The sequence below is a fragment of the Takifugu rubripes genome, chromosome 20, assembly GCF_901000725.2.
Source record: "Takifugu rubripes chromosome 20, fTakRub1.2, whole genome shotgun sequence".
Lineage (NCBI taxonomy): Eukaryota > Metazoa > Chordata > Actinopteri > Tetraodontiformes > Tetraodontidae > Takifugu > Takifugu rubripes.
This window is the reverse complement of record NC_042304.1, coordinates 1,503,286-1,529,351: the sequence shown is the minus strand read 5'-3', so window position 1 is coordinate 1,529,351 and position 26,066 is coordinate 1,503,286. Positions and strand designations below refer to the sequence as shown.

General features: G+C 43.6%; 2 pseudogenes; both read right to left on the bottom strand.

The window, feature by feature from the left end:
- Nucleotides 1–5,693: 5,693 nt before the first annotated feature.
- Nucleotides 5,694–11,162, bottom strand: LOC115247132 (carnitine O-palmitoyltransferase 2, mitochondrial-like; annotated as a pseudogene).
- Nucleotides 11,163–20,998: 9,836 nt separating this feature from the next.
- Nucleotides 20,999–25,368, bottom strand: LOC115247237 (carnitine O-palmitoyltransferase 2, mitochondrial-like; annotated as a pseudogene).
- Between the last annotated feature and the right edge of the window lie 698 nt (nucleotides 25,369–26,066).

Below are 26,066 nucleotides of genomic sequence, written 5' to 3'. Positions count from 1 at the left end.
CCCTGTGAGGAGTTGAACAGCCTGATGGCTCGGGGGATGAATGAGTTCCCCAGTCTGTTGGTCCTGAACTTGGGGAGGCGCAGCCTCTGGCTGATCAGGCTTCTCTGGCTGTGGATGACAGTGTGCAGAGGGTGGCGGTCATTGTCCATGATGCTCCGCAGCTTGTCAATAGTTCTCCTCTCTGCCACTGTCGCCAGAGGTTTCAGCTTCATCCCCACCACCGAGCTGGCCCGCCTGATCAGCTTCTCCAGCCTGGAGAGGTCCGCTTTTGTCGCACTCCCCCCCCCCCAGCACACCACAGCGTAGGACAGGACGCTGGCGACCACAGACTGATAGAACATCCAGAGGAGTTTCCTGCAGATGTTGAAGGATCTGAGTCTCCTCAGGAAGTACATCCTGCTCTGGGTCTTCTTGTACAGCTAACTCGTGTTGCTTGTCCAGTCCAGCCTGTTGTCCAGCCACAGCCCAAGATATTTGTAGGTCTGCACGCCCTCCACCTCCCCCGTTCCTATCTGAACTGGTCTAGGTCTCGGTCGGTCCCTCCCAAAGTCAATGACCAGTTCTTTGGTTTTGGAGGTGTTGAGCTGCAGACCGTTGTTGTGGCACCAGGCAACAAAGTCCCTGACCAGGCACCGGTACTCCTCCTCTTGGTCGTCTCTGATACATCCAACGATGGCTGTGTCATCAGCGAACTTCTGAATGTGACACATTTCAGAGTTGTAACAGAAGTCCGAGGTGTACAGAGTGAAGAGGATGGGGGACAGCACAGTCCCCTGTGGAGCACCGATGCTAAACAAGCAACAAATAACATGTGCCTCATAATCTCTTACCTCAATCCTGCTAAAGCGCTGGTGTTTCTCCATAATACAACTGTCCAGGGACATGGTTTTCCGATTAGGGGCAAATCATGGGTGTTAAGTGAGGTGGACCAATGGAAGGAGGGGAAGAGGAAGCATGGACCTGTTTTTACCAATCACACTTATTTTGGTATTTTGTATTTAGTGTTGCCCAGGGCTTTCACTGAGGTCAATCATTGTTTTTCCTTAAATACAGTAATACATTTTACACCTGATTCAAAATTGGAACATGGCGAAGACCAAATACTTTTACCAACTAGAACGCGGGAAGAGATACCGATTGGCACATGCATGTGTTGCTAGGCGGCGAAAATATAAACGCTAAAACGAGCAAATGGATTCGAAAGAATTTCGGGAACATTTGGTGTAAAATAATCGGCGCGATGATGGGAAGCGGAAAAGAGCAAAGCGCTAAAATAGAAGCTATATACGCCGCTGCGGAAGAAGAGGATCTGGTTGGGCTAATGTGATCAGGACGAGGAAGTGCAAAGATACAACAGACACCTATCGTCATGGCATCGAACGGGGACGTGAACAGAGTACAGATTGGAGGAACGACTCACCTGATGCACGCTATTCCAATAAGAGAGAGGTGCGTCAGATTTAATATGATGACAAAGATAGGGAGTGACTTTGGCCTGATTGACCCTAAGGAATGGGGCATGTGGTTCCATTACTTTAAACAAAAGGGCTACGTGTGTAATTGCACGGAACATGTCGAAATGTTCGAGATGTTTCCAGATCGGGACAATAATCATCCCATAAAACGAGTCACCGAAGATAAGAAAAGAAAATCATTAATGCCGGAAGAAGGAACAAGGAAGAAAGTTCAAAAGTTAATCCAAGGTAGTTTTCTCTGTCAACTGGACTGGGTTTCTTCTCTTGAAGACGTTTCGCCTTCTATCCAGAGGGCTTCTTCAGTTCTGAAATCGCTGGGGAGAGAGCTTGAAAATATTTAGCCCCTGTGGGCCATTTGCATGCTAATGATCTGGGTGGTCACCTGAGAGTCGTTAGCAGGGTCGTTGGTCGGGTCGTTCACCTAGTTTCTGTTGAGGTGTCTCCCCTTTGTCTGCTGGGTCACATGGTGGTGAGTCACCAGGTCTCCTGGAATGGTGTGAATGTTTGTTTTGCTGTTGGAAGGAGTGGAGGACTGCATTGTATGTGGGTGATAGGAAGTGCCTCAGGCCACCACCTCTGTTTAAGGATGGTTTCTCCAATTTAACATGGATAGTTTTTCATTCTTTGTAAATATGCTTGGGTTTCTTTTTTTCTTTTTTTTTTACTAAGCCTAAGCCTAACTTTTTACTTTTTTTAGCACAAAAATAACAATTACTTCTGCAACAACCCTCCACACCAAAACTGGGAAAAAGTTGCTTTTTCATTCTTTGTAAATATGTTTTGTTTTGTTGTCAGTGTGTTGATCCCTTCCTTCCTGTTGATCCTTTCCACTGCATACAGCTCATAGTCCAGTTTAAGTCTTTATGGCTATGTTCACTGAGGTATTTATCCATCTCACAACTAAAGCTTGCTCTCAAAAGAACCTCCTGAGCTGTAAGGTATGTCCCCTCCCCCACACAGGTTCAAGTGGCTCCGGCCGTGTGCCACTAACAGCCACATTTCCATAACAAAATGAGTGTCCACAGGGGGGACTTGGGGCCAATTGGCCGTCTTGTGGGTTTTCTAGGTAAAAAGGCCAAATGGCCGCTCTCTGGGACTTCTAGTGTTAAGGATGGTTTCTCCAATTTAACATGGATAGTTTTTCATTCTTTGTAAATATGCTTGGGTTTCTTTTTTTTTTCTTTTTTTTTTACTAAGCCTAAGCCTAACTTTTTACTTTTTTTTAGCACAAAAATAACAATTATTTCTGCAACAACCCTCCACACCAAAACTGGGAAAAGTTGTTTCATTCTTTGTAAATATGTTTTGTTTTTTTAACAATAAATGTCAGTGTGTTGATCCCTTCCTTCCTGTTGATCCTTTCCACTGCATACAGCTCATAGTCCAGTTTAAGTCTTGATGGCTATGTTCACTGAGGTATTTATCCATCTCACAACTTAAGCTTGCTCTCAAAAGAACCTCCTGAGCCGTAAGGTATGTCTCCTCCCCCACACAGGTTCAAGTAGCTCCGCCCGTGTGCCACTAACAGCCACATTTCCATAACAAAATGAGTGTCCACAGGGGGGGACTTGGGGCCAATTGGCACCTCTTGTGGGTTTTCTAGGTAAAAACGCCAAATGGCCCCTCTCTGGGACTTCTAGTGCTAGAGCGCTTTGCCGTGAGGGCGCGCGCGCCAGTTTGCACTGGGCAGGTAAGGCGCAGCAATGCGCGTCACTGACTCCCCCACTCAGTTGATAAATGGTAATGGGGCTGTTCTTGCTGCAGTTGGCTGCCGGCTGGTGTCAGTGGGTCGCGTTGCCCCAGCGGGAACCCCTCACGGAGTGGTGGTGCCACCAAATACAGTCGGCACAGATTACCTCGCCTACTGGACCCACTGCTGCTTTGGCTCAGTCCTTGAGTTCGGGACTCTATCCTGTTCGCTCTTGCTCTCTCTCTCGCTCTCTCTCTCATGCTCTCTCCCCTCCGCTCGGAGAAACGGCGCTGAGACGTAGTGGTGCCGCCGAGGCGACCACGGAGCTATTGCCGTCAATTTAGATTCTTAACAGTGTGTAAATTGTATTTCCAAGTTATATTTACTCTTAGGTTTTGTTTGTTTTCGTTTATTGGTTGACGTTGTGTTCTTTTAGACGATCTGGTCACCATTTAATTGCCTGTGTGTGTGTGTGTGTGTGTGTGTATTCGTCGTGTCTAATTGTTTACCACTGAAAATTTAATTGTTCCTTTTCTTTGTGGACAGGTGCTGCGGGCCACGGCGGGGACCCAACCCCTGGTGGAGGGCGTTTTCATCACACCCCTTGTGTGTGGTTTTGCTTGCAGTAGCACGGGTGTTTTTAGTTTAGTTATCTCCCCTAATTGAGTTTTACCTGCCGGTGGGGCCCCAGGCCTGTCCACCCCTTTTGTTAATTTAACTTTTGTACAGCCGAGTTATTTGTTGAGTATTGGATTTAATAAAATTGTAGCACATAACCCTCAATCCCGTCTCTGCCTCTGGAATAGAAACTTATCTGCGTGTGCCTGTTCACTGGTTAATTCCTGGGGCGAAATTCCCCAGGTGGCGTTGTCGTCAACCGTTACACCCACCGAAGGTGGCATATCCGTTTATAAAAATCTTCTTGCTCAGAAAAAGAAAGAGCGCCAATAACTACCCATAACAATGTTCTTCTCTCGGAGAAAGACTCCTGCGCCTTCAGTAGAAACAGACGCTCCAGCGGAGCGGAGTCAGGACGAAGAGGCACAGCTGGGACTGGGAAATACTCCAGTGACAATGTTTCCAACCTTGTATTACTATATTAAAATTATTGTTTTAAACAAATTTTGGGCTTTTAAAACAGGTTTTGATTTTTGGTTTCATTCTATAGTTCAGTATTGCATTGTAAAATAATCAAAAAAAATAAAGCTGACTACTTCACGGATTTCACTTTTCACGTGTTATTTTTGGAACACAACTCCCGCGATAAACGAGGGATCACTGTATATTCATTGCAACAATTTAAGGAGGCTCAAAAAAAAAGTTCTGCTGGATACACATGCTGACATTCTTAGTCTGCTTATCTTGTGGAATGGGGAGGAACTGCTGCTAACTATCTTGGGTTTGAAGCAAAAACAAAATTGTTTTGCTCAGCCTTATGGTGGATCCTCCACAATTCTCATAAAATGGCAAGCATCAGGCTCTGCGGCTCAAGCTTGTTTTGGGGATTCTTGTGGGGCCTGATTTTAATTCCCTGTAATGTCTATGCAGACTATTATCAGGGAATGAATACATCGAGACAGAGCCTATTGGAAAAGCTGCAATGTTGCAACATTAATGTTCTGCTGGGAATAATTGTGTGTGCTATTTGCATTAATCCACAGTTTTCTGACTGAAATAAATATAAACATGGTGGTATTCCCCACCTTGCACAATCAGATAATGGAAACAAGCCATGAGACGGAAATGCAAGAAAGGAACTTCACATTTCAGAACAAATAAATTATTTATTCACCAAGCCACCAATCCTGCAACATGCCAGCTTGTAGCCTGTTGCCAACTATGTTGGTTGGAAAACATCAACCGTATGTTGATCCGGGCCACCTCCCAACAATGTTGGCTAATTGCATTTGCTCATCACAGATGATCTGTACATTGACTCAATAAAAATGCTTCTTGTTTACATAAAAATAAAATCATCTCATGGTGCATTTATAGCAATGTGTATGCAGTTGATAGCTCTGATTAAATTAGGACAACAGCCTCTCACTGCAAATTGCACTTTTGTGTTAGCCTGTGAATTTGGGAATTTGATACATGGGAGGAGTTTGATATATGTGGCGAACATTTGGACAATTCCATCCCATATTCCTGGCATGGCTCAGCACAGTGTTGACTAGTTCAGTTCTGATCGGTTGGCCAGTTCTCGCGATTCCTGAGTATCTGAGCCCATTGTAGTGAGCACAGGTAGGGCGTGGCCCCTCATCATGTCACACTCTGTTGAAATGGTGTTAAGGTGGCTTTAACATACATTAATCAAATCTAATCAACCTTTATTTAGGTATCATCTGTTAAAATAAAAGTTATTTCTAGGCACTTTGAAGAATCCCAGGGCCTGACCCCCAACAAGCAACAGTAGAAAGAAAAAACTTCCCTTTAACAGGAAGAAACCTTGAGCAGGACCGGGATCATGTAGAGGGACCCTCCTGCTGATAGCCGGCTGGATAGAGAGAGAGGAGAAGGGGGAGGACGGGTAGAGGAGAGAATAGGCAGAGATCAGGGAAATAAATTAATAGTAAAAGCTGCTGGTATAAAAGTAGAGTGGGTCAGCAGGGTCGGAGGTGGGCAGGCCAACATATAGCTATAAACGCGGCTATCCCTTTAGATAGGGAGCTACTATCTATCTATCTATCTATCTATCTATCTATCTATCTATCTATCTATCTATCTATCTATCTATCTATCTATCTATCTATCTATCTATCTATCTATCTATCTATCTATCTATCTATCTATCTATCTATCTATCTATCTATCTATCAGTCAAGGAGGAAAAGGGGGAGGAGAGGAGAGGAGAGGAGAGGAGAGGAGAGGAGAGGAGAGGAGGCCATGAATGGGAGACATACGCCTGTTCATTTGATCAGGTTTCTGTACCCTTAAATGCTCCACACCCCTGTTCTAACTTTAGAGAATGGGGGCCACAAGTAAACCACCACCAACCACAGTTATATTTAACTGAGTGGTTTTTCTTCTAGGACAGTGAAAATGTCTTCTAAAGACTTGTTCACACATCGACTAAAATCCTTGTGACTGTCAGCCTGGTAGCTAGCAAAAGAGCAATTTATGGAATTATCCTGAAGAAAATAGTGAACACCAAATCCATCAGGCACATCTGGGGCAAAGACTGTTAACAATGAGGTGACGACTGTGCTGGTAGACAAGGTGAAGCCATCTAGGTCACAATCTGTATACAGGCTGTGCAGTTCCTGGTCCTTGGAAAGCGCCAGGTCACGCAGACCATAGAGATGACAGTATAAACCTTGGCCTGTCAGACAGAAAAATAATGTTTAATGTTAATGACAACATAGCACAAATTTGATTACCCATGAAATCCCTCTTGGATGGTGTTCCTTTCTTTCTCATTTTTCCTCTCTCTCTCTCTCCAACTCTCTGTCTCTCTCTTGACTCATCAATAGAGCTTCCGATTCCGACGATTCAATAAATGTTTTGAAAAAATCATATTAATGAGCGGTTTCAGTCAAAGAACCACCGTTCCAATGATGGGTACTCAGCGAGATGGAGGAAACATTCATAAATAACTATTTTTTGGAGTTTATGAATCAATCCTGATAGATTATTGGAAGTGTGCTTCTTACATAAATCATTTTTTCTCTGACTTCTTGTTAATATTTTTGTTTTGGTATTATTGTTATTACATCCATCCATCCGGGGTCGGGTCGCGGGGGCAGCAGCCTAAGAAGAGAAGCCCAGACTTCCCTCTCCCCAGCTACTTCTTCCAGCTCATCCGGACGGATCCCGAGGCGTTCCCAGACCAGTCGAGAGACATAGTCTCTCCAACGTGTCCTGGGTCTTCCCGGGGGTCTCCTACCGGAGGGACATGCCCTTAACACCTCACCAGGGAGGCGTCCAGCCAGCTCACCACCAGGTGGTGATCAGTTGACAGCTCCGCCCCTCTCTTTACCCGAGTGTCCAAAACATGTGGCCGCAAATCCGATGACACAACCACAACGTCATATTATTATTATTATTATTAATATTATTATCTGAACAAGACTGAACAAGGAAAAGTAAGAAATGTGGTAAACTGACGGAAGGACATAAGATTGCTCGATCTACAAATTATTATAATCGGAATTATCATTATGGAGAGCCCAATTTTATTGTTTGCCAATCTGTATAGTTGTAACACCCTCTGTGATTTGACCTCTGATCAGGCAAGGGCTCAGGAAGGTGTGTTCTGAGGAAGCTGCTGCACTCCCTGTTGGCAGATGTACAGTATATCATTGTACAGTAGTAGCTTTTTATCTCCTTGAGAGTCACTTTTATGCTGTGGTTATAAAATATCACACACAGTAAATGCAGTATGTTCTGTCAAGAAAAAAGTTCAACATATGTTTACTAGAGCCAGAAATGCCTGTAAAATAACTTGTACGGGTTCCAAAAAACTCCCAGATGTCCTATCTAAAACAGCAGGGGACAGGGGAGCAGGGGTCAGAAACTCAAAATGTTAAAAGAGCCATATTGGACCAAACAAAAACAATCTGTCTGGTGCCTTATATAAGCCTTATATAAGCCTTATTATAAAGGCAACACATGCTGTAAGTGTCTATATTAGCTATATTAGCCTACTTTCAAAATGATAAGTAGGCTAATATATATAATGAGCATCGTGGAGAGAATGACTAACCACATGACCACTCTGCTGTAAGATGGTGCTGTAAGTTTAACTTCCGTTATAATGAGATGTTGAAATTAAATATTTCTTATACACATTTTTACAGCATTGGAAAACTTTAAGAACGTGTGTCATGTTTTTCCTGCTACACAAATTATATATTCACACCACCTTTTTCCATTATCATATTTTTCAAAAAGCTCCACAGAGCCACTAGGGAGGCACTAAAGAGCCGCATGCGGCTCTACAGCCGTGGGTTGCCAACCCCGCCCTAGAGCATCAGTGAATTCAGTGAATTGGCTGATGGCGAATGTGACTGGGTTATAATCTGTGGAGCTGGGGGGAGAAAAGGAGTTATTGTTTCTTAACCATTGGTTATCAGTTGCTTCTTTTAGTTGCTGGAGATAGTGGTGCTCGGGTAGTGGGCTCTCTCCTGTCCTGTCTGAGGTTATCTGGGAAGTGGATTTTTCTGCACTTAGTGAATATTTGGTGGTTTGGGCTGATTTCTCTTTTTTGAAGGGTCTTCCCTCTTAGTGAGAGCCCTCGCCTATTCAACTGACTCCAGCCCAATGTGTAAAACCAAAGGCTTACCTTTTTGTTTTGTTTGCTTTTCTAGTCAAATTAGAAGTGACGTTGTGAGATGTAATTAATTTTTGAAGGTTGTTCTAAAATATTAAAAAGTATCTCCTCCCCTTTCTTTGCATTTATGGTGTCACAAATTATATCTGCAAAAATGTTAAACTCACCCATAGATGCTTCTTTGACAAGCTGCCTGTGGTACCTGGAGCACTGGTAGAGCATGGCCTTTAGTTGTGTACGCTGTGTTGGTCTTGCTGACAAACGAAGGCATTAGAACATTGTTTTGTGTAGGTGGTGGCTGATGGAATAAACTCTAAACGACCATGCTTGAATCTCGTCATACTGCATGCCTCAGCCGTAGGAACAGCGCATCCTCAGGAAGCCCATTTGAAAAGCAAGCTGGGCCATACTGTCGGGGCTCAAGTTATTTTTCTTCATTGTTTCCTTTCCACCTTTCCCAAAGATCATAAAATCAATACTGAGTTGTGACACATGTAAATCAAAGTTGTCATTGGCTTTCTTGATGCCGTTCTTCAGCACACTGTCCCAGGTTAAACTGTAACTGATGCACAGCAGAAGCTGAATCCACGGCAGCAGCAACAGAGCCTGGGTGCACCTGCGGCTGCTCTGTTGAGTCTTTGTAGATTTTTTCCAAAATATCAGTCATGGTCATGCCATCACCCCCAGGAGTGCTCCATGCAAATGCCAGCTTCACCAGATTTTGAACATGGAGACTGAAAGACTTAATCAAGCCACCGATTGCAGCCATTAGCCAGCAGCAAACTATGTAACATGTCATCACCCTTCTTCATACTTGCATCATCCAGACAGAGACAGCAACAACAGCGCTGTCCACAAGCCTTAAATTGTCTGTATTTCCACAATTTACCAGTTTGTCCCTCAGTTCGGCCCACACGTCTCGGTTCTCACTGGTCAAGATTCCAATAGGAAAGGCAGGTGCTGGTGTCAGGTCAGTCAAAAATGTAGTTCAAGTGGGCCTGGATCTCTGTAGGCTTCAACAAGTTGCCATCCCTGTCTACAACATCAAAAACATACATGTTGCCATTTCTCATAACAAGAACATGGTGGCCTTTCTCATTAGTAAAGAGCTCATCTCGGCCCTGTCCTGGAATTCGAGTTGTGTTAAAGACACGATGGTACTGAGACATGTCCAGTGGGTAGGCGTCAACCATCTGAGCTCCATAAGGCTGGAAGTGTAAAACATTTGGCTCCAGTAGGCCAGCTCGCAGTGTTTTCATTGTAGCGCAAAGTTGAGCACAGCAGATTGGTGGCCCGCACCAACTGTTGATTATACTCTGTCTTTGGGTCTGGTGGAAGCAGTGCAAAACATTGAAGTGCAGTAAAGATTTGCGATTTTTAAGACGCATGTCTAACCAGGGTCCTGAAAGAAAGTTATTCATCCATCAGCACATATGAATTGTTTTTTTTTTTGTAATATAAGAATGTTAAGATCACCTGAAATGTAGCTTGTGTGTTTGTTGATTTTATCCTTAGCTACCAGTTCCTTGTGTAATTCTCTGCCGACACCATTCAGGAAGTCTTGGGCAATTTTCTCTGTGGTTCTAAGATTACAAAATTATAAACATTGTTCCAAGAATCAGGTAAATATCTGACAGTTATCGTGACAGTATTTTCTTTTTCTTCATTGAAATCTTGAAATTTACATTTCCGGTGTTCAAACAAACACATGCAGTAACTTTAACAAATAGTTATTATACATTTCTAGAATGATAATGACCAAATCATTAATGATCAGTTTTTGTAAATAAACAAGCAACAAATAACATGTGCCTCATAATCTCTTACCTCAATCCTGCTAAAGCGCTGGTGTTCTCCATAATACAACTGTCCAGGGACATGGTTTTCAGATTAGGGGCAAATCATGGGTGGTTAAGTGAGGTGGACCAATGGAAGGAGGGGAAGAGGAAGCATGGACCTGTTTTTACCAATCACACTTATTTGGTATTTTGTATTTAGTGTTGCCCAGGGCTTTCACTGAGGTTAATCATTGGTTTGTTTTTCCTTAAATACAGTAATACATTTTACACCTGATTCAAATTGGAACATGGCGAAGACCAAATACTTTTACCAACTAGAACGCGGGAAGAGATACCGATTGGCACATGCATGTGTTGCTAGGCGGTGAAAATATAAACACTAAAACGAGCAAATGGATTCGAAAGAATTTCGGGAACGTTTGGTGTAAAATAATCGACGCGATGATGGGAAGCGGAAAAGAGCAAAGCGCTAAAATAGAAGCTATATACGCCGCTGCGGAAGAAGAGGATCCGGTTGGGCTAATGTGATCAGGACGAGGAAGTGCAAAGATACAACAGACACCTATCGTCATGACATCGAACGGGGGACGTGAACAGAGTACAGATTGGAGGAACGACTCACCTGATGCATGCTATTCCAATAAGAGAGAGGTGCGTCAGATTTAATATGATGACAAAGATAGGGAGTGACTTTGGCCTGATTGACCCTAAGGAATGGGGCATGTGGTTCCATTACTTTAAACAAAAGGGCTACGTGTGTAATCGCACGGAACATGTCGAAATGTTCGAGATGTTTCCAGATTGGGACAATAATCATCCCATAAAACGAGTCACCGAAGATAAGAAAAGAAAATCATTAATGCCGGAAGAAGGAACAAGGAAGAAAGTTCAAAAGTTAATCCAAGGTAGTTTTCTCTGTCAACTGGACTGGGTTCTTCTCTTGAAGACGTTTCGCCTTCTATCCAGAGGGCTTCTTTCAGTTCTGAAATCGCTGGGGAGAGAGCTTGAAAAATATTTAGCCCCTGTGGACCATTTGCATGCTAATGATCTGGGTGGTCACCTGAGAGTCGTTAGCAGGGTCGTTGGTCGGGTCGTTCACCTAGTTTCTGTTGAGGTGTCTCCCTTTGTCTGCTGGGTCACATGGTGGTGAGTCACCAGGTCTCCTGGAATGGTGTGAATGTTTGTTTTGCTGTTGGAAGGAGTGGAGGACTGCATTGTATGTGGGTGATAGGAAGTGCCTCAGGCCACCACCTCTGTTTAAGGATGGTTCTCCAATTTAACATGGATAGTTTTTCATTCTTTGTAAATATGCTTGGGTTTCTATTTTTTTTTCTTTTTTTTTTACTAAGCCTAAGCCTAACTTTTTACTTTTTTTAGCACAAAAATAACAATTATTTCTGCAACAACCCTCCACACCAAACTGGGAAAAAGTTGTTTCATTCTTTGTAATATGTTTTGTTTTTTTAACAATAAATGTCAGTGTGTTGATCCCTTCCTTCCTGTTGATCCTTTCCACTGCATACAGCTCATAGTCCAGTTTAAGTCTTGATGGCTATGTTCACTGAGGTATTTATCCATCTCACAACTTACACACTGTTTTTACCTAGAAAACCCACAAGAGGTGCCAATTGGCCCAAGTCCCCCCCTGTGGACACTCATTTTGTTATGGAAATGTGGCTGTTAGTGGCACACGGGCGGAGCTACTTGAACCTGTGTGGGGGAGGAGACATACCTTACGGCTCAGGAGGTTCTTTTGAGAGCAAGCTTAAGTTGTGAGATGGATAAATACCTCAGTGAACATAGCCATCAAGACTTAAACTGGACTATGAGCTGTATGCAGTGGAAAGGATCAACAGGAAGGAAGGGATCAACACACTGACATTTATTGTTAAAAAAACAAAACATATTTACAAAGAATGAAACAACTTTTTCCCAGTTTTGGTGTGGAGGGTTGTTGCCGAAATAATTGTTATTTTTGTGCTAAAAAAAAGTAAAAAGTTAGGCTTAGGCTTAGTAAAAAAAAAAGAAAAAAAAAAAGAAACCCAAGCATATTTACAAAGAATGAAAACTATCCATGTTAAATTGGAGAAACCATCCTTAAACAGAGGTGGTGGCCTGAGGCACTTCCTATCACCCACATACAATGCAGTCCTCCACTCCTTCCAACAGCAAAACAAACATTCACACCATTCCAGGAGACCTGGTGACTCACCACCATGTGACCCAGCAGACAAAGGGAGACACCTCAACAGAAACTAGGTGAACGACCCGACCAACGACCCTGCTAACGACCTCAGGTGACCACCCAGATCATTAGCATGCAAATGGCCCCACAGGGGCTAAATATTTTCAAGCTCTCTCCCCAGCGATTTCAGAACTGAAGAAGCCCTCTGGATAGAAGGCGAAACGTCTTCAAGAGAAGAAACCCAGTCCAGTTGACAGAGAAAACTACCTTGGATACAATGACCTGGATGACTGAGAATTTACACAGACTTCAAAAGTTAATAATTGAAGATCTAAGTAACGGGGCAGAGTCAAGGAAGAAGATAAAGAGAGTCGCTGCCGGACGGCGTCACTCGGGAGGATATCGAAGTCTACGAACGTATCAATTGGGACGGTAAAGAATTCTAATGCCGCTGATCAGATTGCTGAAAAGGGGGACTCCTGTATTCCAGGTATAATTACTTGGGACCGGGAAATCCGCTCGAAAACGGTGGCCTGTATATTTTGCTGACGCTGCTGCAAAGAGAATGATTATAGCTACAGTGATTATATTAAACAAGGAAAGAATCCGTACTGGCGTTTCAACAAGGCCGATCAGAAATTCATCGACGAGCTCAAGGGAGACAAATCGTACGGAGGTCGTTTTGGCGCGTTGTATTCAAAATCAAGAAAAAGATTACACCGAAATTAGACGAACCGGACAGCAAAGAAAATAAGAAGAAGAAGAAACCCGCAAAGAGAGAAAAAAGAGGAAAGAGAGACAAAGAGAGCAGAAGCTTAGCAAGCGTTAGAAGAGAGAAAGGCGCCGAACGAAAAGGTCTTCGACCCACCTTTTCTCCAGATTGTCGCACATTTCTCTATTTTATGTTATCCTCTTCTCTTATTTCTTCTCTTTTCTTTCCTTACCGCTATTTTTTACTTTTCTTCTTCATGCTACCGCTATTTTTATTTTTCTTCTTCGTGACAGGGGTTCGCTTTGGCCTGGGACGTTAAGTTCAGCATTCGCTTTAAATATATCTGGCGCCATCTAGCGTTGTGAATGGGTATAATGTCTAGACCGCGAATGTAAGACGACCCCCACTTTTTCAGTCTATTTCAACGCAAAAACAACGTCTTATAATTCGGGGCCAATACGTACAAATGATTGGTGATGAGACTGATACCGCTAAAGCTGGACTGGCGGGTCCGAATACGAACGGTAGCGGAGGCGGAGGCGGAAGGGGAGTCAGTCTATCGACTGGAAACGACGACAATAGAGTTACGTGGTACTGGGGTCCGGACGGCAAATGTACTATCGTAGCCAGCCATGACGAGAAAGTGCGTACTGAAGCCAACCAGAGTCTTACGATTACAAAAAGTCTCGAACTGGGAGATTGAAGACCGAATTCGACGATCGTACGAAACTTTGGAGCTAAGAACGTACAACACGAAACAATCGTAAAGACGCCGTGGTACACTGAACACGTTAATCAGCTGGGTGCTTCTTCCAGTCCGGCGCAGGCTCAGTACAATTATCAATACGTTCGGCTCGGTGAAAAATCAAAAGTCTAAAGAAACGACTGGTACGATGTCAACGTCAAACAGAGACGGTCAACGGAGAAGGCGCGGCCACAACTCGTATCGTACTCAAACGATCTCTGCGGACAACTGAAAATCGCTTGCGATCATACCGCTCAGTACCGGGGGCCGGTGATGGACTCTCGATCAGAAGTTGGGGTTCATTAATCATAGGCCTGCGGTGTGCTGCAGCAATATCGCTACTACGTACCGCAAGAATGAGACTGGGACGTCGTGGCATCCGACTACCGTTGCCGCACTACAAGAACTTTACGTATCCCTGCGGAGCCATATGGTGCACAAAATATCGAAGCTGATCTCAGACAGAAAATTAATCTATGCGGAGCGTTCGGAAATTGTCAAACGTACCGTGGCAAATCGTTCTATCAAGTCGAAGAGACAACCGATCGGAACTTACTCTCCAAACTCTGTGAACAACTCGTTCCTGACTCAATTCGCTACGTTTAAGATACAGTATACTCTCGTAATGGAAGCTGAAACCTGGACTCGGCTCAGAGAAATTGGGTTACTACTTTACGCGTCTCGATCAAATCTCTAACAAATCAACGAGAAACCTAATCGAAAGAAACGGAAATGGTGAAAAACGACGGATCAGAATCATTCGCTATACTCGAAGGAAGGAAGCGACGTCGTGTAAAATACTAAATCAACTAACCTTCTATTCAATAAAAATGTGTTAGGAAGGCATTTTCGTCTCATGGCTTGTTCCATTATCTGATTGTGCAAAGTGGGGAATCCCACCATGTTTATATTTATTTCAGTCAGAAAACTGTGGATTAACGCAAATACTTTATAGCGCACAATTATTCCCAGTTCCCAGCAGAAACATTAATGTTGCAACATTGCAGCTTTCCATCAGGCTCTGTCTCGATGTATTCATTCCCTGATAATAGTCTGCATAGATTCAAGATTCAAGAGTACTTTATTGATCCCTTTAGGGGGTGTCCACCGGGGAAATTAGCATCTCCAAAGATCTACAAGCATCTACAAAATTTCCCACCACCATTACACCCCATTAAACCTAATAAAAATATAATAAAATAAGAAATAAAATAGAATAAATTAAATAGAATATAAATATAAAACTATAAAAATGTTCCAGTTCTCCTGTTGGCCCTCCTCCCCCCCTGTGAGGAGTTGAAACAGCCTGATGGCTCGGGGGATGAATGAGTTCCCCAGTCTGTTGGTCCTGAACTTGGGGAGGCGCAGCCTCTGGCTGATCAGGCTTCTCTGGCTGTGGATGACAGTGTGCAGAGGGTGGCGGTCATTGTCCATGATGCTCCGCAGCTTGTCAATAGTTCTCCTCTCTGCCACTGTCGCCAGAGGTTTCAGCTTCATCCCCACCACCGAGCTGGCCCGCCTGATCAGCTTCTCCAGCCTGGAGAGGTCCGCTTTTGTCGCACTCCCCCCCCCCAGCACACCACAGCGTAGGACAGGACGCTGGCGACCACAGACTGATAGAACATCCAGAGGAGTTTCCTGCAGATGTTGAAGGATCTGAGTCTCCTCAGGAAGTACATCCTGCTCTGGGTCTTCTTGTACAGCTAACTCGTGTTGCTTGTCCAGTCCAGCCTGTTGTCCAGCCACAGCCCAAGATATTTGTAGGTCTGCACGCCCTCACCCTCCCCCGTTCCTATCTGAACTGGTCTAGGTCTCGGTCGGTCCCTCCCAAAGTCAATGACCAGTTCTTTTGGTTTGGAGTGTGTTGAGCTGCAGACCGTTGTTGTGGCACCAGGCAACAAAGTCCCTGACCAGGAACCGGTACTCCTCCTCTTGGTCGTCTCTGATACATCCAACGATGGCTGTGTCATCAGCGAACTTCTGAATGTGACACATTTCAGAGTTTGTAACAGAAGTCCGAGGTGTACAGAGTGAAGAGGATGGGGGACAGCACAGTCCCCTGTGGAGCCACCGCTGCCTAAACAAGCAACAATAACATGTGCCTCATAATCTCTTACCTCAATCCTGCTAAAGCGCTGGTGTTTCTCCATAATACAACTGTCCAGGGACATGGTTTTCCGATAGGGCAAATCATGGGTGTTAAGTGAGGTGGACCAATGGAAGGAGGGGAAGAGGAAGCATGGACCTGTTTTTACCAATCACACTTATTTTTGGTATTTTGTATTTAGTGTTGCCCAGGGCTTTCACTGAGGTTAATCATTGGTTTGTTTTTCCTTAAATACAGTAATACATTTTACACCTGATTCAAAATTGGAACATGGCGAAGACCAAATACTTTTACCAACTAGAACGCGGGAAGAGATACCGATTGGCACATGCATGTGTTGCTAGGCGGCGAAAATATAAACGCTAAAACGAGCAAATGGATTCGAAAGAATTTCGGGAACATTTTGGTGTAAAATAATCGGGTGATGATGGGAAGCGGAAAAGAGCAAAGCGCTAAAATAGAAGCTATATACGCCGCTGCGGAAGAAGAAGAGGATCTGGTTGGGCTAATGTGATCAGGACGAGGAAGTGCAAAGATACAACAGACACCTATCGTCATGGCATCGAACGGGGACGTGAACAGAGTACAGATTGGAGGAACGACTCACCTGATGCACGCTATTCCAATAAGAGAGAGGTGCGTCAGATTTAATATGATGACAAAGATAGGGAGTGACTTTGGCCTGATTGACCCTAAGGAATGGGGCATGTGGTTCCATTACTTTAAACAAAAGGGCTACGTGTGTAATCGCACGGAACATGTCGAAATGTTCGAGATGTTTCCAGATCGGGACAATAATCATCCCATAAAAACGAGTCACCGAAGATAAGAAAAGAAAATCATTAATGCCGGAAGAAGGAACAAGGAAGAAGTTCAAAAGTTAATCCAAGGTAGTTTTTCTCTGTCAACTGGACTGGGTTTCTTCTCTTGAAGACGTTTCGCCTTCTATCCAGAGGGCTTCTTCAGTTCTGAAATCGCTGGGGAGAGAGCTTGAAAATATTTAGCCCCTGTGGGCCATTTGCATGCTAATGATCTGGGTGGTCACCTGAGAGTCGTTAGCAGGGTCGTTGGTCGGGTCGTTCACCTAGTTTCTGTTGAGGTGTCTCCCCTTTGTCTGCTGGGTCACATGGTGGTGAGTCACCAGGTCTCCTGGAATGGTGTGAATGTTTGTTTTGCTGTTGGAAGGAGTGGAGGACTGCATTGTATGTGGGTGATAGGAAGTGCCTCAGGCCACCACCTCTGTTTAAGGATGGTTTCTCCAATTTAACATGGATAGTTTTTCATTCTTTGTAAATATGCTTGGGTTTCTTTTTTTTCTTTTTTTTTTACTAAGCCTAAGCCTAACTTTTTACTTTTTTTAGCACAAAATAACAATTACTTCTGCAACAACCCTCCACACCAAAACTGGGAAAAAGTTGCTTTTTCATTCTTTGTAAATATGTTTTGTTTTGTTGTCAGTGTGTTGATCCCTTCCTTCCTGTTGATCCTTTCCACTGCATACAGCTCATAGTCCAGTTTAAGTCTTTATGGCTATGTTCACTGAGGTATTTATCCATCTCACAACTAAAGCTTGCTCTCAAAAGAACCTCCTGAGCTGTAAGGTATGTCCCCTCCCCCACACAGGTTCAAGTGGCTCCGGCCGTGTGCCACTAACAGCCACATTTCCATAACAAAATGAGTGTCCACAGGGGGGACTTGGGGCCAATTGGCCGTCTTGTGGGTTTTCTAGGTAAAAAGGCCAAATGGCCGCTCTCTGGGACTTCTAGTGTTAAGGATGGTTTCTCCAATTTAACATGGATAGTTTTTCATTCTTTGTAAATATGCTTGGGTTTCTTTTTTTTTTCTTTTTTTTTTACTAAGCCTAAGCCTAACTTTTTACTTTTTTTTTAGCACAAAATAACAATTATTTCTGCAACAACCCTCCACACCAAAACTGGGAAAAAGTTGTTTCATTCTTTGTAAATATGTTTTGTTTTTTTAACAATAAATGTCAGTGTGTTGATCCCTTCCTTCCTGTTGATCCTTTCCACTGCATACAGCTCATAGTCCAGTTTAAGTCTTGATGGCTATGTTCACTGAGGTATTTATCCATCTCACAACTTAAGCTTGCTCTCAAAAGAACCTCCTGAGCCGTAAGGTATGTCTCCTCCCCCACACAGGTTCAAGTAGCTCCGCCCGTGTGCCACTAACAGCCACATTTCCATAACAAAATGAGTGTCCACAGGGGGGGGACTTGGGGCCAATTGGCACCTCTTGTGGGTTTTCTAGGTAAAAACGCCAAATGGCCCCTCTCTGGGACTTCTAGTGCTAGAGCGCTTTGCCGTGAGGGCGCGCGCGCCAGTTTGCACTGGGCAGGTAAGGCGCAGCAATGCGCGTCACTGACTCCCCCACTCAGTTGATAAATGGTAATGGGGCTGTTCTTGCTGCAGTTGGCTGCCGGCTGGTGTCAGTGGGTCGCGTTGCCCCAGCGGGAACCCCTCACGGAGTGGGTGGTGCCACCAAATACAGTCGGCACAGATTACCTCGCCTACTGGACCCACTGCTGCTTTGGCTCAGTCCTTGAGTTCGGGACTCTATCCTGTTCGCTCTTGCTCTCTCTCTCGCTCTCTCTCTCATGCTCTCTCCCCTCCGCTCGGAGAAACGGCGCTGAGACGTAGTGGTGCCGCCGAGGCGACCACGGAGCTATTGCCGTCAATTTAGATTCTTAACAGTGTGTAAATTGTATTTCCAAGTTATATTTACTCTTAGGTTTTGTTTGTTTTCGTTTATTGGTTGACGTTGTGTTCTTTTAGACGATCTGGTCACCATTTAATTGCCTGTGTGTGTGTGTGTGTGTGTGTGTGTGTGTATTCGTCGTGTCTAATTGTTTACCACTGAAAATTTAATTGTTCCTTTTCTTTGTGGACAGGTGCTGCGGGCCACGGCGGGGACCCAACCCCTGGTGGAGGGCGTTTTCATCACACCCCTTGTGTGTGGTTTTGCTTGCAGTAGCACGGGTTGTTTTTAGTTTAGTTATCTCCCCTAATTGAGTTTTACCTGCCGGTGGGGCCCCAGGCCTGTCCACCCCTTTTGTTAATTTAACTTTTGTACAGCCGAGTTATTTGTTGAGTATTGGATTTAATAAAATTGTAGCACATAACCCTCAATCCCGTCTCTGCCTCTGGAATAGAAACTTATCTGCGTGTGCCTGTTCACTGGTTAATTCCTGGGGCGAAATTCCCCAGGTGGCGTTGTCGTCAACCGTTACACCCACCGAAGGTGGCATATCCGTTTATAAAAATCTTCTTGCTCAGAAAAAGAAAGAGCGCCAATAACTACCCATAACAATGTTCTTCTCTCGGAGAAAGACTCCTGCGCCTTCAGTAGAACAGACGCTCCAGCGGAGCGGAGTCAGGACGAAGAGGCACAGCTGGGACTGGGAAATACTCCAGTGACAATGTTTCCAACCTTGTATTACTATATTAAAATTATTGTTTTAAACAAATTTTGGGCTTTAAAACAGGTTTTGATTTTTGGTTTCATTCTATAGTTCAGTATTGCATTGTAAAATAATCAAAAAAAATAAAGCTGACTACTTCACGGATTTCACTTTTCACGTGTTATTTTTGGAACACAACTCCCGCGATAAACGAGGGATCACTGTATATTCATTGCAACAATTTAAGGAGGCTCAAAAAAAAAGTTCTGCTGGATACACATGCTGACATTCTTAGTCTGCTTATCTTGTGGAATGGGGAGGAACTGCTGCTAACTATCTTGGGTTTGAAGCAAAAACAAAATTGTTTTGCTCAGCCTTATGGTGGATCCTCCACAATTCTCATAAAATGGCAAGCATCAGGCTCTGCGGCTCAAGCTTGTTTTGGGGATTCTTGTGGGGCCTGATTTTAATTCCCTGTAATGTCTATGCAGACTATTATCAGGGAATGAATACATCGAGACAGAGCCTATTGGAAAAGCTGCAATGTTGCAACATTAATGTTCTGCTGGGAATAATTGTGTGTGCTATTTGCATTAATCCACAGTTTTCTGACTGAAATAAATATAAACATGGTGGTATTCCCCACCTTGCACAATCAGATAATGGAAACAAGCCATGAGACGGAAATGCAAGAAAAGGAACTTCACATTTCAGAACAAATAAATTATTTATTCACCAAGCCACCAATCCTGCAACATGCCAGCTTGTAGCCTGTTGCCAACTATGTTGGTTGGAAAACATCAACCGTATGTTGATCCGGGCCACCTCCCAACAATGTTGGCTAATTGCATTTGCTCATCACAGATGATCTGTACATTGACTCAATAAAAATGCTTCTTGTTTACATAAAAATAAAATCATCTCATGGTGCATTTATAGCAATGTGTATGCAGTTGATAGCTCTGATTAAATTAGGACAACAGCCTCTCACTGCAAATTGCACTTTTGTGTTAGCCTGGTGAATTTGGGAATTTGATACATGGGAGGAGTTTGATATATGTGGCGAACATTTGGACAATTCCATCCCATATTCCTGGCATGGCTCAGCACAGTGTTGACTAGGTCAGTTCTGATCGGTTGGCCAGTTCTCGCGATTCCTGAGTATCTGAGCCCATTGTAGTGAGCACAGGTAGGGCGTGGCCCCTCATCATGTCACACTCTGTTGAAATGGTGTTAAGGTGGCTTTAACATACATTAATCAAATCTAATCAACCTTTATTTAGGTATCATCTGTTAAAATAAAAGTTATTTCTAGGCACTTTGAAGAATCCCAGGGCCTGACCCCCAACAAGCAACAGTAGAAAGAAAAAACTTCCCTTTAACAGGAAGAAACCTTGAGCAGGACCGGGATCATGTAGAGGGACCCCTCCTGCTGATAGCCGGCTGGATAGAGAGAGAGGAGAAGGGGGAGGACGGGTAGAGGAGAGAATAGGCAGAGATCAGGGAAATAAATTAATAGTAAAAGCTGCTGGTATAAAAGTAGAGTGGGTCAGCAGGGTCGGAGGTGGGCAGGCCAACATATAGCTATAACGCGGCTATCCCTTGTTCACACATCGACTAAAATCCTTGTGACTGTCAGCCTGGTAGCTAGCAAAAGAGCAATTTATGGAATTATCCTGAAGAAAATAGTGAACACCAAATCCATCAGGCACATCTGGGGCAAAGACTGTAACAATGAGGTGACGACTGTGCTGGTAGACAAGGTGAAGCCATCTAGGTCACAATCTGTATACAGGCTGTGCAGTTCCTGGTCCTTGGAAAGCGCCCAGGTCACGCAGACCATAGAGATGACAGTATAAACCTTGGCCTGTCAGACAGAAAAATAATGTTTAATGTTAATGACAACATAGCACAAATTTGATTACCCATGAAATCCCTCTTGGATGGTGTTCCTTTCTTTCTCATTTTTCCTCTCTCTCTCTCCAACTCTCTGTCTCTCTCTTGACTCATCAATAGAGCTTCCGATTCCGACGATTCAATAAATGTTTTGAAAAAATCATATTAATGAGCGGTTTCAGTCAAAAGAACCACCGTTCCAATGATGGGTACTCAGCGAGATGGAGGAAACATTCATAAATAACTATTTTTTGGAGTTTATGAATCAATCCTGATAGATTATTGGAAGTGTGCTTCTTACATAAATCATTTTTTCTCTGACTTCTTGTTAATATTTTTGTTTTGGTATTATTGTTATTACATCCATCCATCCGGGGTCGGGTCGCGGGGGCAGCAGCCTAAGAAGAGAAGCCCAGACTTCCCTCTCCCCAGCTACTTCTTCCAGCTCATCCGGACGGATCCCGAGGCGTTCCCAGACCAGTCGAGAGACATAGTCTCTCCAACGTGTCCTGGGTCTTCCCGGGGGTCTCCTACCGGAGGGACATGCCCTTAACACCTCACCAGGGAGGCGTCCAGCCAGCTCACCACCAGGTGGTGATCAGTTGACAGCTCCGCCCCTCTCTTTACCCGAGTGTCCAAAACATGTGGCCGCAAATCCGATGACACAACCACAACGTCATATTATTATTATTATTATTAATATTATTATCTGAACAAGACTGAACAAGGAAAAGTAAGAAATGTGGTAAACTGACGGAAGGACATAAGATTGCTCGATCTACAAATTATTATAATCGGAATTATCATTATGGAGAGCCCAATTTTATTGTTTGCCAATCTGTATAGTTGTAACACCCTCTGTGATTTGACCTCTGATCAGGCAAGGGCTCAGGAAGGTGTGTTCTGAGGAAGCTGCTGCACTCCCTGTTGGCAGATGTACAGTATATCATTGTACAGTAGTAGCTTTTTATCTCCTTGAGAGTCACTTTTATGCTGTGGTTATAAAATATCACACACAGTAAATGCAGTATGTTCTGTCAAGAAAAAAGTTCAACATATGTTTACTAGAGCCAGAAATGCCTGTAAAATAACTTGTACGGGTTCCAAAAAACTCCCAGATGTCCTATCTAAAACAGCAGGGGACAGGGGAGCAGGGGTCAGAAACTCAAAATGTTAAAAGAGCCATATTGGACCAAACAAAAACAATCTGTCTGGTGCCTTATATAAGCCTTATATAAGCCTTATTATAAAGGCAACACATGCTGTAAGTGTCTATATTAGCTATATTAGCCTACTTTCAAAATGATAAGTAGGCTAATATATATAATGAGCATCGTGGAGAGAATGACTAACCACATGACCACTCTGCTGTAAGATGGTGCTGTAAGTTTAACTTCCGTTATAATGAGATGTTGAAATTAAATATTTCTTATACACATTTTTACAGCATTGGAAAACTTTAAGAACGTGTGTCATGTTTTTCCTGCTACACAAATTATATATTCACACCACCTTTTTCCATTATCATATTTTTCAAAAAGCTCCACAGAGCCACTAGGGAGGCACTAAAGAGCCGCATGCGGCTCTACAGCCGTGGGTTGCCAACCCCGCCCTAGAGCATCAGTGAATTCAGTGAATTGGCTGATGGCGAATGTGACTGGGTTATAATCTGTGGAGCTGGGGGGAGAAAAGGAGTTATTGTTTCTTAACCATTGGTTATCAGTTGCTTCTTTTAGTTGCTGGAGATAGTGGTGCTCGGGTGGTGGGCTCTCTCCTGTCCTGTCTGAGGTTATCTGGGAAGTGGATTTTTCTGCACTTAGTGAATATTTGGTGGTTTGGGCTGATTTCTCTTTTTTGAAGGGTTCTTCCCTCTTAGTGAGAGCCCTCGCCTATTCAACTGACTCCAGCCCAATGTGTAAAACCAAAGGCTTACCTTTTTGTTTTGTTTGCTTTTCTAGTCAAATTAGAAGTGACGTTGTGAGATGTAATTAATTTTTGAAGGTTGTTCTAAAATATTAAAAGTATCTCCTCCCCTTTCTTTGCATTTATGGTGTCACAAATTATATCTGCAAAAATGTTAAACTCACCCATAGATGCTTCTTTGACAAGCTGCCTGTGGTACCTGGAGCACTGGTAGAGCATGGCCTTTAGTTGTTGTACGCTGTGTTGGTCTTGCTGACAAACGAAGGCATTAGAACATTGTTTTGTGTAGGTGGTGGCTGATGGAATAAACTCTAAACGACCATGCTTGAATCTCGTCATACTGCATGCCTCAGCCGTAGGAACAGCGCATCCTCAGGAAGCCCATTTGAAAAGCAAGCTGGGCCATACTGTCGGGGCTCAAGTTATTTTTCTTCATTGTTTCCTTTCCACCTTTCCCAAAGATCATAAAATCAATACTGAGTTGTGACACATGTAAATCAAAGTTGTCATTGGCTTTCTTGATGCCGTTCTTCAGCACACTGTCCAGGTTAAACTGTAACTGATGCACAGCAGAAGCTGAATCCACGGCAGCAGCAACAGAGCCTGGGTGCACCTGCGGCTGCTCTGTTGAGTCTTTGTAGATTTTTCCCAAAATATCAGTCATGGTCATGCCATCACCCCAGGAGTGCTCCATGCAAATGCCAGCTTCACCAGATTTTGAAACATGGAGACTGAAAGACTTATCAAGCCACCGATTGCAGCCATTAGCCAGCAGCAAACTATGTAACATGTCATCACCCTTCTTCATACTTGCATCATCCAGACAGAGACAGCAAACAGCGCTGTCCACAAGCCTTAAATTGTCTGTATTTCCACAATTTACCAGTTTGTCCCTCAGTTCGGCCCACACGTCTCGGTTCTCACTGGTCAAGATTCCAATAGGAAAGGCAGGTGCTGGTGTCAGGTCAGTCAAAATGTAGTTCAAGTGGGCCTGGATCTCTGTAGGCTTCAACAAGTTGCCATCCCTGTCTACAACATCAAAAACATACATGTTGCCATTTCTCATAACAAGAACATGGTGGCCTTTCTCATTAGTAAAGAGCTCATCTCGGCCCTGTCCTGGAATTCGAGTTGTGTTAAAGACACGATGGTACTGAGACATGTCCAGTGGGTAGGCGTCAACCATCTGAGCTCCATAAGGCTGGAAGTGTAAAACATTTGGCTCCAGTAGGCCAGCTCGCAGTGTTTTCATGTAGCGCAAAGTTGAGCACAGCAGATTGGTGGCCCGCACCAACTGTTGATTATACTCTGTCTTTGGGTCTGGTGGAAGCAGTGCAAAAACATTGAAGTGCAGTAAAGATTTGCGATTTTTAAGACGCATGTCTAACCAGGGTCCTGAAAGAAAGTTATTCATCCATCAGCACATATGAATTGTTTTTTTTTTTGTAATATAAGAATGTTAAGATCACCTGAAATGTAGCTTGTGTGTTTGTTGATTTTATCCTTAGCTACCAGTTCCTTGTGTAATTCTCTGCCGACACCATTCAGGAAGTCTTGGGCAATTTTCTCTGTGGTTCTAAGATTACAAAATTATAAACATTGTTCCAAGAATCAGGTAAATATCTGACAGTTATCGTGACAGTATTTTCTTTTTCTTCATTGAAAATCTTGAAATTTACATTTCCGGTGTTCAAACAAACACATGCAGTAACTTTAACAAATAGTTATTATACATTTCTAGAATGATAATGACCAAATCATTAATGATCAGTTTTTGTAAATAAACAAGCAACAAATAACATGTGCCTCATAATCTCTTACCTCAATCCTGCTAAAGCGCTGGTGTTTCTCCATAATACAACTGTCCAGGGACATGGTTTTCAGATTAGGGGCAAATCATGGGTGTTAAGTGAGGTGGACCAATGGAAGGAGGGGAAGAGGAAGCATGGACCTGTTTTTACCAATCACACTTATTTTGGTATTTTGTATTTAGTGTTGCCCAGGGCTTTCACTGAGGTTAATCATTGGTTTGTTTTTCCTTAAATACAGTAATACATTTTACACCTGATTCAAAATTGGAACATGGCGAAGACCAAATACTTTTACCAACTAGAACGCGGGAAGAGATACCGATTGGCACATGCATGTGTTGCTAGGCGGTGAAAATATAAACACTAAAACGAGCAAATGGATTCGAAAGAATTTCGGGAACGTTTGGTGTAAAATAATCGACGCGATGATGGGAAGCGGAAAAGAGCAAAGCGCTAAAATAGAAGCTATATACGCCGCTGCGGAAGAAGAGGATCCGGTTGGGCTAATGTGATCAGGACGAGGAAGTGCAAAGATACAACAGACACCTATCGTCATGACATCGAACGGGGACGTGAACAGAGTACAGATTGGAGGAACGACTCACCTGATGCATGCTATTCCAATAAGAGAGAGGTGCGTCAGATTTAATATGATGACAAAGATAGGGAGTGACTTTGGCCTGATTGACCCTAAGGAATGGGGCATGTGGTTCCATTACTTTAAACAAAAGGGCTACGTGTGTAATCGCACGGAACATGTCGAAATGTTCGAGATGTTTCCAGATTGGGACAATAATCATCCCATAAAACGAGTCACCGAAGATAAGAAAAGAAAATCATTAATGCCGGAAGAAGGAACAAGGAAGAAAGTTCAAAAGTTAATCCAAGGTAGTTTTCTCTGTCAACTGGACTGGGTTTCTTCTCTTGAAGACGTTTCGCCTTCTATCCAGAGGGCTTCTTCAGTTCTGAAATCGCTGGGGAGAGAGCTTGAAAATATTTAGCCCCTGTGGACCATTTGCATGCTAATGATCTG